At 38.7% G+C, this 19,085-nt stretch overlaps 1 non-coding gene across 1 annotated transcript; it reads right to left on the bottom strand.

Moving 5' to 3' along the window:
* Positions 1 to 15,148: 15,148 nt before the first annotated feature.
* On the bottom strand, positions 15,149 to 15,284 carry LOC118010969. The gene has a single exon (XR_004679383.1). It is a non-coding gene; the product is annotated as a small nucleolar RNA U109 (small nucleolar RNA).
* Positions 15,285 to 19,085: the final 3,801 nt, after the last annotated feature.

The following is a 19,085-nucleotide window of genomic DNA, read 5'->3' on the forward strand; positions in this document are numbered from 1 at the left end:
GTCACAGGTGGAATTGCCCCGCCCTTGCCAGTCCGGGCTAAGTAATCTGCTCAGTTTGCTCTCGGGAGCTTTTGTTCCCTGCAAGCTTTCCATACTGCTTTGGAGGAGGAGAGTGAAAATGGCCTCCTCCCAATCTCTGTCCTGGAGGAGCCAAGAACTCGGTGCCCCACGCCTCAGTGCACCCCCAGAGAAAGCAGTCAATCACTCCCATCTCCCTGGTCTCCAGCGGCACTCTGTGCTCACCCGGTCTGTGACTGAGCATTTCTTTTTTTTTTTTTTTTTTTTTTTAAGGATTTTATTTATTTGTGAGAGAGAGAATGAGAGACAGAGAGCATGAGAGGGAGGAGGGTCAGAGGGAGAAGCAGACTCCCTGCTGAGCAGGGAGCCTGATGTGGGACTCAATCCTGGGACTCCAAGATCATGACCTGAGCTGAAGGCAGTCGCTTAACCAACTGAGCCACCCAGGTGCCCATGACCGAGCATTTCTATCTCTGGCACACGACCCTGTGTGGAGTCTCCAAACCCAGCAGATACCTGTGATGCTCTCCTGAGCCGCTCCTCCCAGGGCAGGAAGGGATGTCTCTCTGGATCTGCCACTTGTTGGGTCCCTGCTGGAGGAGCAGTGGCATGGCTGTGCCGCGGATCACGTTTTATGGCAACCCCGTGCTGACAGCCCGCTCCTCGGCTCCGTCTCTGCAGCCGGCTTCCCTGTTCCGATACCTGGGAGCTCTGGCCACACTCAGGCACCCCTGGTCTTCCTGTGACCCCAAGGGTCCTGAGACCACACTGTCCCATGAGGATTCCACCTCTCGCTTAGCCACTGGAGTGATGTCCCTCAGTGGAGCCGACTTCTAGGAGTTCTGATTTTGTGCTCCATTGCTCTATTACTTGCCGGTAGGAGGCTGATGGAGGCCCCCTCCCCTGCCATCTATCTTCCTGGATATTGCCTCGGATTCAGTTCTCCACACATTCTATGTTCCAGTAAGTGGTCACTTTTCTGTTCAGAGAGTTGCTGCTATTCTTTTCTTTGATCTCCTGTTGAGTTTGTAGGTGTTCAGAATGGTTTGATCCCTATCCAGCTGAATTCCTGGGACCAGACAAAATTTAGGTCTCCTACTCCTCCGACATCTTGCTCCTCCCACTCACGTTTTGGTTTTTAATCTGTTTTGAGTTTATTTTTGTGTGTAGTGTGAGAAAGTGGTCCACTTTCACTCTTTTGCATGTAGCTGCCCTGTTTTCCCAGCACCATTTGTTAAGAGACTGTCTTTTTCTTATTGTATGTTCTTGCCTCTCTTGTCATAGAACATAACAGAGGGTTTATTTCTGGGCTTTCTATTCTGTTCCATTGATCTATGTGTCTATTTTTTTTTTAAAGATTTATTTGTTTATTTTAGAGAGGGGGGAGTGGGAGGGGCAGAGGGAGAGAGAGTCTTACGCAAACTCTGTGCTGAACATGGAGCCTGATGTGGGGCTTGATCTCATGACCCTGAGATCACGACCTGAACAAAAATGCTTAACCAACTGTGCCACCCAGGTGCTTCGATCTATATCTATTTTTGTGCCAGTACCATACTGTTTTGATTACTATAGGTATGTAGTATAGTTTGAAATCTGAGATTGTGCTATCTCCAGGTTTGTTCTTCTTTCTCAAGATTGCTTTGGCTATTTAGGGTCTTTTTTGGTTCCATACAAATTTTAGGGCTGTTTTTTCTGTTTCTGTGAAAAATGCTATTGCTATTTTGATAGGAATTGCATTGAATCTGCAGATTGCTTTGGCTAGTATAGGCATTTTAACAATATTAATTCTTCCAATCCATGAGCATGGTATATCTTTTTGTTTGTATTGTCTTCAGGTTCTTTCACCAGTGTCTTACAGTTTTCAGAGTATAGGTCTTTCACTTCCTTATTTAATTATATTCCTAGGTATATTATTCTTTTTGGTGCAATCGTAACTGAGATTGTTTTCTTAATTTCTCTTTCTACTACTTTGTTATTAGTGTTTAGAAATGCAACAGCTTTCTGTATGTTGATTTTGTATCCTGCAATTTTACTGAATTTATTTATCAGTTAGAATAATTTTTTTGGTGGAGTCTTTAGGGTTTTCTATCTAAAGTATCATGTCATCTGCAAATAGTGACAGTTTTATTTCTTCCTTACCAATTTGGATGCCTTTTATTTCTTTTCTTTTTCTTTTTTTTTTTAAAAAGATTTTATTTATTTATTTGAGAGAGAGAGAATGAGAGAGACAGCACATGAGAGGGGGGAGGGTCAGAGGGAGAAGCAGATTCCCTGGGAGCCCGATGCGGGACTCGATCCAGGACTCCAGGATCATGACCTGAGCCGAAGGCAGTCGCTTAACCATCTGAGCCACCCAGGCGCCCTATTTCTTTTTCTTATCTGATTGCTGCAGCTAGGACTTCTAATAATATGTTGAATAAAAGTGGTGAGATTTGACGTCCTTGCAAAAAGCTTTCAGTTTTTCACTGTTGAGTACTTTCAGCAATATTTTGTAGTTTCATTATACACATCTTTCATTTCTTGGTTAATTTAATTCCTAAGTATTTTAATTTTTCATGTTATTGTATATTGTTTTCTTAATTTTCTTTTCATATTACTTTTTATTAGTATATATAAATGCAATTGATATTTTGTGTTCGTTTTGTATCCCACAACTTTCCTGAACTCATTTATTAGATTATCTAGCAGTGTTTTTGTGGAATCTTTAGGGTTTTCTACATAGAAATTATATCATCTGCAGATAGAGATAATTTTACTCTTTCATTTCCAATTTGAATGCCTTTTTTCTTGTCTATTTACTTTGAGTAGGACTCCCAGTACCATGCTGAATAGGAATGGTGAGAATATCCATCCTTCTCTAGTTCCAGATGTTAAAAGAGAAGCTTTCAGTCTTTCACCATTGAGTATGATGATTACTGTAGGTTTTTCACATATAGCTTTTATTATGTTGCTGTGGTTTCCTTCTATTTTTAGTTTGTTGAGGGTTTTTTTTTTTAAATCATGAAAGCATGTTGAATTTTGTTAAATATTTTTTTCCTCCATCAATTGAGATGATTATGTGTTTTTTGTTTCCCTCATTCTATTAATGTGGTGTGTTACATTGATTAATTTTTTGAAGATTTATTTATTTATTTGAGAGAGAAAGAGAGAGGGAGAGAGAGAGAGCATGCATAAATAGGGAGGAAGGGCAGAGGGAGAGAGAGAATTTCAAGCAGACTCCTCACTGAACATGGAACCTGACTCAGGGCTCAGTCTCCCAACCCTGAGATCATGACCTGAGCTGAAATCAAGAGTCAGACACAATCAACTGAGCCACTCAGGCACCCCACATTGATTAATTTTTGTATGTTGAAGCATCCTTTCATTCCAGGAATAAATATCACTTGGTCATGGTGTATAATCTCTTCAAAACAAAATGCTTTAGTTTTCTAGTATTTTGTTGAGTATTTTTGCATCACTATTCATTGGGGATATCAGTCTGTATTTTTCTTTTCTTTTTTTTAATAATATCTTCGTCTGGCCCTGGTATCTAGACACTGTTGGCCTAAAAAAATGTGTTTAGAAATGCTTCTTCCTTTTGAATTTTTTGAAGAGTTTGAGAAGGACTGGCTTAATTCTTCTCTAAATGTCTGACAGAATTCTCCAGTGAAACCTTTAGGTCCAGGACTTGTCTTTGTTGGGAAGTTTTTGTTTACAGATTGAATTTCCTTACTAGTTATAGGTCTGTTCAGATTTTTCTTTAATTTTTACTTCTTCATAATTCAGTCCTGGTATGTTTCTAAGAATTTATGTGTTTCCACGTTATCCAATTTGTTGGCATTTAATTGTTCATAATAGTCTAATACTTTTTAATTTTTGTGGCATCAGTTGTCTTCTCTCTCATTTATGATTTTTGTTATTTGAATCTTCTCTTTTTTTTTCTTAGTCTAGCTAAGAGTTTGCTTTTAGCAATTTTTAAAAAAGATTTATTTATTTGAGAGAGAGAGAGAGAGAGCGTACATGGTGGGGGGAGGGGCAGACTGAGAGGGAGAGTGAAATTCAAGCAGTCTCCATGTTGAGTGCAGAGCCTGACACAGGGCTCAATCCCACAACCCATTAGATCATGAACTGAGCCAAAACCAACAGTCAGATGCCTAACTGACTGTGAGCCACCCAGGCACCCCTTGCTATTGATTTCTAATTTTATTCTATTGTGACTGAAAAAGATACCTAATATTTCAATCTTAAATTTGTTAAGACTTGTTTTGTGGGTTAACATGTGCTCCATCTTAGAGAATGTTCCATGTGTACTCAAGAAGAATGTATATTCTCCCATTTGATGGAGTGTTCTGTTATGTCCGATTGGCCTATAGTATTGTTAAAGTCCTCTGTTTTCTCTTACTTATTTTCTGTCTAGTTGGTCATCCATTATTAAAAGATATGGAAGTCTCATTATTATTGTGTAACTGTCTATTTCTTCCTTCAATTCTCTCAGTGTTTGCTTCATATGTTTGAGTGCTCTGATTTTAGATGCTCATATATTCAAAATTATTATATCTTCCCAACAAATTGGCCCTTTTTTCATTACATACTGTCCTCCTTTGTTTCATGGCAGTTTTTGACTTAAAGTCTATTTGTCTGACAAACTATGCCCACCCCTTCTCTCCTTAAGTTACCGTTTGCATCCATCCTTTTGCTTTCAGCCTATATGTGTCCTTACATCTGAAGTGAGACTTCTGTAGACAGCTTATAGTTGGATTTTTAAAAATCTGTTTAGCCACTCTATGTCTTTTGGGAAGTTTAATCCCTTTATATATGAAGTAATTACTGATAAAGAATGACTTACTATTGTCATTTTGTTAATTTTTCTTTATGTCTTGTAGCTATTTTATTCCTCTTTTGCTGTCTTCTTTTGTGTTTTGTTAATTTTTTGTAGTGCGTACTATGATTCCTTTCTCATTCTCTAGGTATTTTCTTTGAAGTTACCATGGGATTATCTAAAACATAGTTGTAACAATCTATTTTATTTTATTTTAATTAATTAATTAATTTATTTGTTAAAGATCTTATTTATTTGAGAGAGAGAGAGAATGAGAGAGCACATGAGAGGGGGGAGGGTCAGAGGGAGAAGCAGACTCCCTGCTTAGCAGGGAGCCCGATGTGGGACTCGATCCAGGGACTCCAGGATCATGACCTGAGCCGAAGGCAGTTGCTTAACCAACTGAGCCACCCAGGCGCACCATTTTATTTTTATTTTTTAAATTTTATTTTATTGTGTTATGTTAATCACCATACATTACATTATTAGTTTTTGATGTAGTGTTCCATGATTCATTGTTTGCCTATAACACCCAGTGCTCCATTCAATACATGCCCTCCTTAATACCCATCACTGGGCTAACCCCTCCCTCCCCCCAAAAAACCCTCAGTTTGTTTTTCAGAGTCCATAGTCTCTCATGGTTCATCTCCCCCTCCGATTTCCCCCCTTCACTTTTCCCTTCCTACTATCTTGTTTCAAAGGTACAGGTCTGTGCTTCATCAGTCTTACACAATTCACAGCACTCACCATAGCACATACCCTCCCCAATGTCCATCACCCAGCCACCCCATCCCCCCCACCCCCCACCACTCCAGCAACCCTGTTTGTTTGCTGAGATTAAGAATTCCTCATATCAGTGAGATCATATGATACTTGTCTTTCTCTGATTGACTTATTTCACTTAGCATAATACCCTCTAGTTCCATCCATGTCATTGCAAATGGCAAGATTTAAATTTTTTTTGATGGCTGCATAATACTCCATTGTATATATATATACCACTTCTTCTTTATCCATTCATCTGTTGATGGACATCTAGGCTCTTTCCATAGTTTGGGTATTGTGGACGTTGCTGCTATAAACATTGGGGTGCATGTGCCCTTTCAGATCACTACATTTGTATCTTTGGGGTAAATACCCAGTAGTGCAATTGCTGGGTTGTAGGGTAGCTCTATTTTCAACTTTTTGAGGAACCTCCATACTGTTTTCCAGAGTGGCTGCACCAGCTTGTATTCCCACCAACAGACCACCACTACACTTTTATAGGATTCTATATTGGTCTATATGTTTAGCTCTCATAGAGAGCTATATATTTTTTTGTGCGTGTTTATCTTGCTGTCCAGCATCCTCTCATTTCAACTTGAAGGATTCACTTCAGCATTTTTTGTAAGGCAAGTCTAGTGGTGATGAACTTCCTCAGCTTTTGTTTATCCAGGAATGTTTATTTCTCCTTCATTTTTGAAAGACAATTTTGCTGAATATAGGATTCTTATTTGGAAGATTTTTTTTAGAGCACTTTGAATGTATTACCACACTCTCTTTTGTCTTGCAAGGTTTCTGCTGAGAAACCTGCTGATAATCTTAAGGGAGCTCCCTTGCACATGAAAAGTCACTTTTCTCTTGCTGTTTTCAAGATCTTCTCTTTGTCTTTGACTTTTGACAGTTTGTTTATAATGTGTCTTGGTGAGGGACTTTTTGTATTCATACTAGTTGGTATCTCTTGAGCTTCTTGCACTTGGATGTCCATTTTCTTACTCAGATTTAAGACATTTTGGCTGTTATTTCTTTAAGTAACCTCTCTCTCTCTCTCTCTTTTTTTTTTTTTGGTCTTCTCTCTTCCTTCTGGGCTCCTACAAGACCACAAATGCTCCCATGAGTGGTCTTCTGTGTGGCATCTCATAAATCCCTTAGGTCTTCTTCATTTTTCTTTCTTTTTTTTTAAAGTTTATTTTTAAGTAATCTCTTACGCCCAATGTGTGGCTTGAATTCACAACCCTGAAATCAATCATACTCCACCGACTGAGCAAGCCAGGGGCCTCTCTACTTTTCTTCATCCTTTTCTTTGTGCTGCTCTGACTCAACAATTAAAAATGACGTGTTTGAGTTTACTGATTCTTCTGTTTGATCAAGTCTGTGTTTGAAACCGTCTAGTGAATTTTCCAGTTTAGTTGGATTCTTCAACTCCAGATTTTCTGTTTGGTTCTTTTTTATAGTTTCTGTCTCTTTGTTGATATTCCCATTTTTTTTGTTTTGTTTGTTTTTTAAATTTCAATTAGCCAAGGTATAGTAAGTATATCACTGGTTTTTGATATAATGTTCAATGATTCATCAGTTCACTATAACACCCAGTGCTCATCACATCACGTGCCCTCCAATACCCATCACCCAGTTACCGCATCCCCCACCCACCTCCCTTTCCACCACCCTCAGTTTGTTTCCCAGAGTCAAGTCTCTTATGGATTGTCTCCCTCTCTGATTTCTTCCCATTCAGTTTTCCCTCCCTTCTCCTGTGGTCCTCTGCACTCTTCCTTATGTTCCACATATGAATGAAGCCATACAATAATTGTCTTTCTCTGCTTGACTTATTTCACTTAGCATAATCCTCTCCAGTACCATCCATGCCAGTGTAAATGTAGATATTCATCCTTTCTGATGGCTGAGTAATATTCCATTCTATATATGAACATCTTCTTTATCCATTCATCCATTGAAGGATATCTTGTCTCCTTCCATAGTTGACCTGCTGTGGACATTACTGCTATGAACATTGGGGTGCATGTGCTCCTTCTTTTCACTACATCTGTATCTTTGGGGTAAATACCCAGTAGTACAATTGCTGGATCATAGGGTAGCTCTGTTTTTAACTTTTTGAGGAACCTCCATACTGTTTTCCAAGAATGGTTGTACCAGCTTGCATTCCCACTAACAGTGTGAGAGGGTTTCCCTTTCTCCACATCCTTGCCAACATTTGTAGTTTTCTGTTTTGTTAATTTTAGCCATTCTGACTGGTGTAAGGTGGTATCTCATTGTGGTTTTGATTTGTATTTACCTGATGGTAAGTGATGTGGAGCATTTTTTCATGTGTCTATTGGCATTTTGTATGTCTTCTTTGGAGAAGTGTCTGTTCATGTCTTCTGCCCATTTCTTGACTGGATTATTTGTTTTTTGGGTGTTGAGTTTGAGAAGTTCTTTATAGATCTTGGATACCAGCCATTTATCTGTAATGTTATTTGCAAATATCTTCTCCCATTCTGTAGGTTGCCTTTTAGTTTTGTTGACTGTTTCCTTTGCTGTGCAGAAGCTTTTGATCTTGATGAAGTCCCAAGGGTTCATTTTTTGCTTTTGTTTCCCTTGCCTTTGGAGACATGTCTTGCAAAAAAATTGCTTTGTCCAATATTAAAAAGGTTGTTGCCTTTGTTCTCCTCTAGGATTTTGATGGATTCCTGTCTCACATTTACCTCTTTCATCCATTTGAGTTTATCTTTGTGTATGGTGTAAGAGAATGGTCCAATTTCATTCTTCTGCATGTGGCTGTCCAATTTTTCCAGCACCATTTATTGAAGAGACTGTCTTTCCACTGGATATTCTTTCCTGCTTTGTCAAAGATTAGTTGACCATAGAGTTGAGGGTCCATTTCTGGGCTCTCTATTCTGTTCCATTGATCTATGTGTCTGTTTTTGTGCCAGTACCATGTTGTCTTGATGATCAAAGCTTTATGATATAACTTGAAGTCAGGCATTGTAATGCTCCCAGCTCTGGTTTTCTTTTTCAACATTTCCCTGGTGATTTGGGCTCTTCTCTGGTTCCATACAAATTTTAGGATTGTTTGTTCCAGCTCTGTGAAAAATGTTGATGATATTTTGATAGGGATTGCATTGAATGTGTAGGATGCTCTGGGCATCATAGACATTTTAACAATGTTTATTCTTCCAATCCATGAGCAAGGAATATTTTTCCATTTCTTTGTGTCTTCCTCAATTTCTTTCATAATTGTTCTGTAGTTTTTGGAGTATAGATAATATACCTCTTTGGTTAGTTTTATTCCTAGGTACTTTATGGTTTTTGATGCAATTATAAATGGGATCAATTCCTTAATTTCTCTTTCTTCTGTCTCATTGTTATTGTATAGAAATGCAACTGATTTCTGTGCATTGATTTTATATCCTGCCATGTTACTGAATTCCTGTGTGATTTCTAGCAATTTTGGGGTGGAGTCTTTTGGGTTTTCCACATAAAGTATCATGTCATCTGCAAAGAGTGAGAGTTTGAGTTCTTTGCCAATTTGAATGTCTTTTATTTCTTTTTGTTTTCTGATTGCTGAGGCTAGGACTTCTAGTACTATGTTGAACAATCATGGTGAGAATGGGCATCCCTGTTGTGTTCCTGACCTTAGGGAAAAAGTTCTCAGTTTTTCCCCAATGAGAATGATATTCACTGTGGGCTTTTTTCATAGATGGCTTTTATGATATTGTGTTATGTTCCCTCTATCCCTACACTGTGAAGAGTTTTAATCAAGAAAGGATGCTGTATTTTGTCGAATGGTTTCTCTGCATCAGTTGAGAGGATCATATGGTTATTGTCTTGTCTTTTATTAATGTGCTCTATTACAGTGGTTGATTTGCGAATGTTGAACCACCCTTGCATTACAGGAATAAATCCCACCTGGTCATGGTGAATAATCCTTCTATTGTACTGTTGGATCCTGTTGGCTAAGATCTTGATGAGTATTTTGGCATCTGTATTTGTCAGGGATATTGGTGTGTAATTCTCCTTTTTGGTGGGGTCTTTGTCTGGCTTTGGAATCAGGGTAATTTGGCCTCATAAAACGAGTTTGGAAGTTTTCCTTCGATTTCTATTTTTTGAAACAGCTTCAGTAGAATAGGTATTATTTCTTATATAAATATTTGGTAGAATTCCCATGAGAAGCCATCTGGCCCTGGACGCTTGTTTTTTGGGGAGATTTTTGATTACTGCTTCAATTTCCTTGCTAGTTATAGGTCTGTTCAGATTGCCTATTTCTTCCTGTTTCAGTAGTGGTAGTTTATAAGTTTCTAGGAATGCATTCATTTCTTCCAGATTGCCTAATTTGTTGGCATATAGTTGCTGATAAAAATTTCTAACAATTTTTTCTATTTCGTTGGCATTATTCGTGATCTCTTCCCTTTCATTCATGATTTTATTAATTTGGCTCTTTTCTTTTGGATAAGTCTGGTCAAAGGTTTATCATTCTTATTAGTTCATTCAAAGAACCAGCTTCTAGTTTTGTTGATCTGTTCTGTTTTTCTGGTTTCTATTTCATTGATTTCTGCTCTAATCTTTATTAATTCTCTTCTCCTGCTGGGCTTAGGCTTTATTTGCTGTTTTTTCTCCAGCTCCTTTAGGTGTAAGGTTAGCTTGTGCATTTTAGATTTTTCTAATTTTTTGAGAGAGGCTTGGGTGGCTTGTACTTCCCTCTTAGGACTGCCTTTGCAGTAGCCCATAGGTTTTGAGTCAATGTGTTTTCATTCTCATTAGTTTCAATGAATTGTTTAAGTTCTTTAATTTCTTGGTTGACCCATTCATTCTTTAGCAGGATGCTCTTTAACCTCCAGGTGTTTGAGTTTCTTCTAAATTTCTTCTTGTGATTTGTGGTCTGAAAATATGCAGGGAATAATCTCAGTCTTTTGGTATCAGTTGAGACCTGATTTGTGACCCAGTATGTGAACTGTTCTGGAGAAAGTTCCATGTGCACTTGAGAAGAATGTGTATTCTGTTGTTTTAGGATGGGATGTTTTGTATATATCTTTGAAGTCCATCTGGTCTAATGTGTCATTCAAAGCTCTTGTTTCTTTGTTGATCTTCTGCTTAGATGATCTGTCCATTGCTATGAGTGGAGTGTTGAAGTATTCTACTATCATTGTATTATTATTGATATGTTTCTTTACTTTGGTTATTAATTGGTTTTTATAATTGGCTGCTCCCATGTTGGGGGCATAGATATTTATAATTGTTGAGCTTCTTGTTGGATAGACCCTTTAAGTATGATATAGTATCTCTCTACGTCTCTTACTACTGTCTTTGGTTTGAAGTCTGATTTGTTTGATATGAGGCTTGATACTCCAGCTTTCTTTTGAGGTCCATTAGCATGGTAAGTAATTCTCCATCCCTTCACTTTCAATATGGAGGTGTCTTTAGGTTCAAAATGAGTCTCTTGTAGACAGCGTATGGATGGGTCCTGCTTTTTTACCTAATCTGATATTCTGTGTCTTTTAATTGGAGCATTCAGCCAGTTTACATTTAGAGTAACTATTGAAAGATACATATTTAGTGCCCTTGTATTGCCTGTAAAGTCCCTGTTTCTGTAAGACTGTCCCTGTTACTTTCTGGTCTATGTTATTCTTGGGGTCCCTCTTCGCTTACAGTATCCCACTTAATATTGCAGGGCTTGCTTTGTGGTCACATATTCTTTCAGTTTCTGTCCATCCTAGAAACTCTTTATACTCCTTCCATTCTGAATGATAGCCTTGCTGGATAATGTATTCTTGGCTGAATTTTCTTCTCATTTAGTACCCTGAATATATCTTGCCAGCCCTTTCTGGCCTGCCAGTTTCTGTGGATAGTTATGATGTAATTCTGATGTTTGTCCCTTCGTAGGTAAGAAATCTGTTCCCCCTTTCTGCTCTCAGGATAGCTTCCTCAGCTGTAAGATTTGCAAGTTTCACTATTATATGTTGGGGTGTTGATCTATTTTTATTGATTTTGGAAGGAGTCCTCTCTGCCTCTTGGATGTGAATTCTTGTTTCCTTCCCCCGATTATGGAAGTTCTCAGCCATGATTTGCTCAAATATATCTTTTAGCCCTCCCCCCCACCCTCTCTTGGAGCCTGATGATCCTGATATTGGTTCTTTTAAATGTATCATTAAATTCTCTAAGTCTCTCTTCATGTGCTATGAGTTGTTTTTCTCCCTTTTCTTCAATTTCCTTCCTTTCCATCAGCCTGTCTTCTAGATCATGGTGATTATTCTCTCTTCTGCCTCACTTACCCTAGCTGTTAGAGTATCCAATTTAGACTGCATCTCATTCATAGCATTTTTATGTTTGACCTGATTAGATCTCATTTCTGCCCTTAGAAATTCCATATTGTCACGTATGCTCTTTTCAAGCCTAGTTATAAGCTTTATAATTGCTATCCTGAATTCTATCTCTGACATCTTGCTTATATCAATATCTATTAGTTCTGTGGCAGAGGACATTGTCTCTGGTTCTTTTCTTTGTTGAGAGTTCCTTCTCCTAGTCATTCTGTCAAGAGATGGTTGAGTGAATGCTGAGTCCAACATATTAACAACCCAAGCAAAATGCACCCTAGAAAAAATCCGAGGTCGTCAGAAGCTACCACAGATATGGAAACAAAGCCAAGATGATCCAAAACAATATAAAAGGGGTGGGGGAGACTATAATCTCTCAGGGTGGACAAAGCAGGGTGATCTACCTGCTTGTGACTGATTTTTGGTCTCTGTGTTAGAAGATACTATATCCCAAAATTGCAAAGAAATCAGAACTTCATATATAGAGAGAGTGAAAAACAGACTAGTGTGGAGCATAAATCTATAAAACATAGATATGAAAAAAATGAAAGTTAAAAAGCAACTTAAAAACATAATTTGGGAAATTAGAATCTATTTGAAATGGGAACAGGGTAAAAAAAAAAAAAAAAGAAAAAGAAAAGAAACAAAAAAGAAATATTTTAGCCTGAAGTATAAGTGAGTCATGAGGGAACACCTGGAGCTCCCTATATTATTTCCCCTGGCGCTGGAGTTTTACAGTCCTTTGAGAAATAAGCTTATCATTCACCTGTTTTTCCAGTCTGTCTTCTGGAGGAGGGGCCTGCTGCTCGGCTTCTCAGGTGTCTTTGCTTGGGTGGAGTTGCCCCACCCTTGTCAGAGGTATGGGCTTAATGTGAGCTGGTCCTCTGTGTGGCTTTTGTCCCTTTCTCTTCTCTTTCCACTTCTCTTTGGAGGGTCAGAGCAAATATGGCCATGTGGGAATCTCTGGCCTGGAGACACAAGGTCGGGGTTCCTTTTCTTCAATAAACCCTCCAGGTCAAACCATCTCCACTTCTGTGTGTACCAAACTCCACAGACTCATGCTATTCGCACCTGCTGCAACTCTCCTGGGGGAGTTCCAGAGACCTAAGGCCATCTCTGTGCTTTGTGCCTTTGCAATTGCTAGTGGCCATGGGCTTGCACATGCACCCTCTTCCACAGCTCCCAGGTCATGTCTGGGTGCCCCCTGCTGTCCTTTCAGGGGCCACACTGCCCTGAGAGCTGTTGCTCAGTGGTGGGTACAAGCCACTTCATATATCCCCTGGGATGCACCGTCTAGTCCTTTTGAGGGTGGTCAGGCAGAGAGTGGTCTCCCTACCGGCCCAGCTCAAGGTTTATGGTGACCGGAGCTGAGTCCCTTCTGGGTTCACTGACCATAACCAGTCTCCCTGCTCCACTGCTTGCACACTCTATCAGTTCAGACTCCCCCATTCTTTCTGAGTCTCCTGGGATCCTGAGACCACAATGATCCACCTAGAATTCTGCCCTATTGATCCCATGCCCTTTTCAGAAAGGGATGTCTCTCACTGGAGCAGATTTCTAAAGGTCCCGATTTTGTGCTCCAGTGTTATATCACTTTCTGGTGGCCGGCTTATGAAGGCCCCCTCCTCCCTCCATTTAGCTTCTGACATTTCCCCCAAAGATTCAAGGTTCTGCACCTCCTACCTTGCAAAAAGTAGTCATTTTTCTGCTTGTAGAGGTCCAGATAAATTTTCTTACATCTCAGGTTGAATTCATGTGTGTTCAGAATGGTTTGATAGATATCCAGTTACATTTGAGGGACCAGATGAAATGAGGTCCCCTACTCTGCCACCATCTTGCCCCTCCCTCTTGATACTCTCATTTTTGTTCATGCATCATTTCCTGATTTTTTTTTCTTTTGGTAGTTGTCTATCTGTGTTCTCTTAGAGCTCATTGACCATTTAAAAGAAGGTTATTTTAAATTATTTTTCAGGTAATTCATAGATTTCTGTTTCTTTAGAGTCAGTTTCTAGAGATTTTTGTTTCTTTGATTGTGCCATATTTCCCTGTTGCTTCATCTGCTATGTTATATTTTGCTGAAATTTGGGCATTTGAAAGAATGGGCACCTCTCCCATTCTTTATAGACTGGCTTTGTATGGGGGAAGACCTTTACCAATCAGCCTGGCTAGAGATTCTGGAGGCCTTTAAAGTGTTTTCTGGAGATGTGTCTTCTGGGCTTGTACATAGGATTTCCCAGCTAGAGAGGTTTGCCTATTTCTTTTTCTGAAGTTCATAACCTCTTGTTTCCTCTGATGTCTATCTGAATTGCAGGTTCTCAGGTGCTGCAAGAAGCTACTGAGTTCTCCTTCGTTTTCAGTGTCCCTCAGATATCCAAAGTATGTCAGCTCCCTGTCAGTGTTCCAAATTGGGTTAGACAGAAACCAGTCCTTGGTAGCACTTGAAAGGGTGGATAGCATGGAGGACATTAGGAGAAGAAAGAGAAAAATGAAGTGGGGGATGGGAATTGGAGGGAGAGATGAACCATGAGAGACTATGGACTCTGAGAAACAAATAGGGTTTTAGAGGGGAGGGGGGAGGGGGATTGTTTAGCCCGGTGATGGGTATTAAGAAGGGCACGTACTGCAGGGAGCACTGGGTGTTATACGAAAACAATGGATCGTGGATCACTACATCAAAAACTAATGATGTACTGTATGGTGACTAACATAACACAATAAAATTTAAAAAAAAAGAAAAAAAAGAAAAGAAAAGCACACTCTGGAACGTTACTCTTTCTTTCCTTCCTGAGAGAGAAGCCATGAGTTGAGTATTTTATCCTGATCAAGCTGAGCTGTGCCAGCTGGGTGAAAGGGTTATCTTGGATAAAAGGCAATGGCTTGGGGCGCCTGGGTGGCTCAGTTGGTTAAGCGACTGCCTTTGGCTCAGGTCATGATCCTGGAGTCCCGGGATCAAGTCCTGCATTGGGCTCCCTGCTCAGCAGGGAGTCTACTTCGTCCTCTGACCCTATCCCCTCTCATGTGTTCTCTCTCTCTCTCAAATAAATAAATAAAATCTTTAAAAAAAAAAAAAGGCAGTGGCTTTTCTTATTCATTTCAACACCACTATTCTTGCCTGTGCACTAGCCTGGAGTACTGTAATTTCTTAACTATTTTCTGGAGTTCCCAAAAAGACTCTTTTTTACTTCTGTTAAGTTGGTGTCTCTGTTGGGGGAATGAGGTCTGGGGCTTCCCATTCTGTCATCTTGTTGATGCCACTCCTAACTGGAACACTTTTGAGAGGGAACTTAATTTACTGTAAGGTTGGAAGCCCTGAGAACTCCTTTTTTTAATGTAGCATGTAATGGGTGTATTCCTGCTCCCCAAAGAATGAGGAGCAGATGAGAGTGAACTTAATTTATATATAATATATAACTCAACTGGGACACTTTTGAGAGGGAGTGGTTAAAATTATTAAAATTATATAATTTTTGGAATTTATTAACTATGTAAGATATTGGCTTTGTTACACTGGTAGGCCTATAAAACAGTTCTATTTAAAAATATTTGCAAAAAAACATTTGCAATAGAAGTATATACTTATGTATGTTAAGCCAAAATATCATTACTACAAAAGCCAAGTACATTTATCTTGAATGTTGAAATTTTAAACTGAATTACAATGGCATTCACAATAATGAGAGCTGTTTCACTTTCATCATAATGAACTTCTAACCTTGATTCCCTGCAATAGAAGAAAACAATGAATTTTTATTGGACTCATCCTAAATGACTTTCTCTCTGAAGTGTCTAAAGGCTTTGAAGTAAAACTGACGTAATTTAACACTTTGAGAAGTTCTTCTTCTGCTATTGGAGCCAACATATTGGTAGTTCTCACTTTACTTTTGTACATGCAAAAAACACTTAGAATTGAAAATGAGCAAAATAATTTATAAGTTTGCTCCAAATGAAGTCATGCTTTATCTGGAAATATATAAGTACTAACTCCTGAAGCTACATGTGTTAAATCTGCTTCTTTGGGCACAGTTTTTACATAACAACTGCTAACTTTTTATAGAAGGAATTACATTGTCCTTTTTTTAAAAGTAATCATTCTGTTGAAGTGTAATTTATGTAATCCACAGGAAAATGCACAGATTGTAAAGTGTAGAGCTCAATAAACACTTTGAATCAAGAAATAGAACATTAACACCACCCCATTCTCCCACAATTATACATCCTTCTTCCCCAAGGGTAATCATTATCCTGATACCTAGCACTGTCATTTATGTTACTTACTTTTAAGCTTCACATAAATGGCTTTTTTTTTTTTTTTTTGCCTTTGACTCCTTTGCCTCAATATTGTATTTGTGAAATTCATCCATGTTTCATATAGCAAGAGTTTCTCTCTTTTCTTTGCTGCAAAGTATTCTTGTGTGTGAATGCCACAATTTATTTAGCTGTTTTACTAAATTTCTATTTCTTTTCGGTTTTGACTATTATGAATACTGTTGTACCTTTTGGGGTGCTTATGTACTCATTTTTGTTGACTGTATGACCAGTAGTATTAAAGCTGAACTGTGTGTTCAGCTTTAATAGATACTGCAAAACAGATGTTCTGCATCTGGATTGCTTGAACTCTATTTCCTGTACACATTTCACATATATTTCACCTGTAATTTCCCATATTTCCTGATGGAGGCCCAGGAGCTTCAGACATCTCAGGGGCTGGAGTATAGGCCACTGCATAATTAGTTGATACACAGTTGCCATTGAAGACAGCAGCATGGAATACTTCCCTCTTCCAATTTCTTTGTAGGGAAGGGGTAAACTTGGTTAGCCCCTCCCCACCCCCAAAGCCTAGGAGGCAAGGAGTGGTGGGCAAGAGAATTGCTAGTAAGTAAGAGGGTATCTGGAGATTGGCACTTTCTTTCCAAGTTGCTCTTTGTCACGGTCTTGTTGACCTGCTCTCACCTGAGAAGGGGAAAGATCAGGAAAGAGGTCTGAGAATACATGTGTATGATAATGCAGGCAAGGAAGGAAATTTGTGTTTCCAGATATGTACAGAAAATGGATCTGGCCCATTTCCATATACTGCAGAATTGGGACCATGGAGCGTAGTTGAAATTTGGGGTTGCAGGCTTGCTGTTCCAGTGGGTGACAAAGGGGCATGCACATCAGAAGAACACGGTATGAGGCCTCCAGCTGGAAAATATGGCTGAATCTCCAAGGGAATACCAAACCTAGACAAATTACTTGGGATAAACTCCTCATCAGTAAACCTGTTGGGCACTGGTTCCCCACACCATGTCTATGGACAGCAAGCTTGATCAGTGGTGATGATAAAAGAAAGGATACATCAGCATTGCCTGGGATGTTCCATAACCAGATGTCTTTTTTTCTGACCCCTCTGGGGTTAGACTCAAAAGAAGGGAAATTGCAGGGAAGGAGGATGTGCTGTGAAAGGAAATCCCCACATGCGCCACCTATACCTGCCTAAAGCTGTAAGTCTAGTTGCAAGGTAGTTAAGGGAGTGTCTATGAAATAAGTGATTGATATTTAAAAATAAACAGAACTTCGTAAACAAAACCATTCTGTTATGTAACTGGAAGGGACAGCAAATTATGGAGTAGGGCAGAGATGATAGTAGGGGTCCTGCTATCCATTAAAAGGAGGATTAGCAGAGCAGAATTAAAAATATTTATTAGAAAAATAAAATAGTTCTGTGTTTACACCCAAGTTGTTGAGGCTGCTGAATCAAATCAGTTACAAAACCTGACATAAATTACTTGGCTAATGTCACCTGCACGAAGAAGACAAGGTCTGCATCTGTTTTTGGCCCCCACTATATCCCTATGCTTAGCATAGGGCCTGGGACATGGCAGATGATGCTTCAATATTTGGTGAATGGGTGACATGAATGATTTGTTTTTCTCATTACCACTATTTATGTTCTAACGAAAAAGTTGCACAAACTCCTAATGATAATTAAATGCTTTTTGAAGGTGATCATTTGTGAAAGTATAATACCGTAACATTCAATTTGCAACGTCTTTTGAAAAATCTAGCATTGTGTCTCAAGTTAAAGGAGTAGTTAAAGTAAGAGTTACAGAGATTCTGCTTTTCAATTGGAAACTAGTATTAGTCAATCTATAACTTTAACTTATTACCTAAATTGAGAAAAAACTGAACAGAAAAATGGGATTAGCAAATAAAACAAATACTTTATTTTATATGTCTACAAGCTTCTTTCCAAATTGGTTTACTTTGCAACTGGGAGCAGATTGGGTTATTAAAAGTTGCCTATTGCTACTCAGTTTGAACTTTATGGTTTATTACACTGAGAAGGATTTCTTCCAAGAAAATCCAGTTACTAATGGCATAAATAATGGTGGGTTCCAGCCAATACCAGAATGGGCAGTATAATTGGCTAGGCTAAAACTTTTATCTGTTCGAGGTTAGTGTGATCCAGGAATCCACCTACTTTTTTGGGTTTGGAATACTATTTGGGGCATTGAATTACTTATTTATAAGGTAATTATTTTAATTATATGGCATGGACTCCAGGATGTTTTTACAGCAAGGTTCATAACAAGTCATTTATATTCATTTTTTAAAATAATCTATTAGGGGCCTATACTAGAACAAACAAGCAACATTTCTCTTTTTTATGTTTAATAAACCTTTTATTTTAGAACAATATGGGTGCAAAGAATTCCCATATATTTTGCACCCAGGTTCCCTATGGTTAACATCACTTATTTATTTATTTATTTACTTTTAACATATAATGTATTATTTGTTTCAGGGGTACAGGTCTGTGATTCATAGTCTTACACAATTCACAGTGCTCACCATAGCACATGCCCTCCCCACTATGGTTAACATCTTGCATTAGTATGGTACATTTACAATAATTAATGAACCAGCATTATGTTATTATTAGCTTAAATCCATAATTTATTCAGAAATCTGAATAAATTATGTTAATTACCTAATGCTCTTTTTTAGTTAATTACCTAATGCTCTTTTTCCTTTCCAGGTTCCCATTCAGGATACCACATTTTATTTATTTATTTATTTATTTAATTTATTATTTGCTTTATTTATTTGAGAAAGACAGTGTGTGCACAAGGAGGGGAAGCAGCAGAGGGAGCGGGAGAAGCAGGCTCCCCACTGAGCAGGGAGCTCCAACGGGGCTCAATCTCAGGACCTTAGGATCATGACCT

This window comes from Mirounga leonina, unplaced genomic scaffold (genome assembly GCF_011800145.1).
Source record: "Mirounga leonina isolate KUSES-001 unplaced genomic scaffold, KU_Mleo_1.0 Mir_129, whole genome shotgun sequence".
Classification (NCBI taxonomy): Eukaryota; Metazoa; Chordata; class Mammalia; order Carnivora; family Phocidae; genus Mirounga; species Mirounga leonina.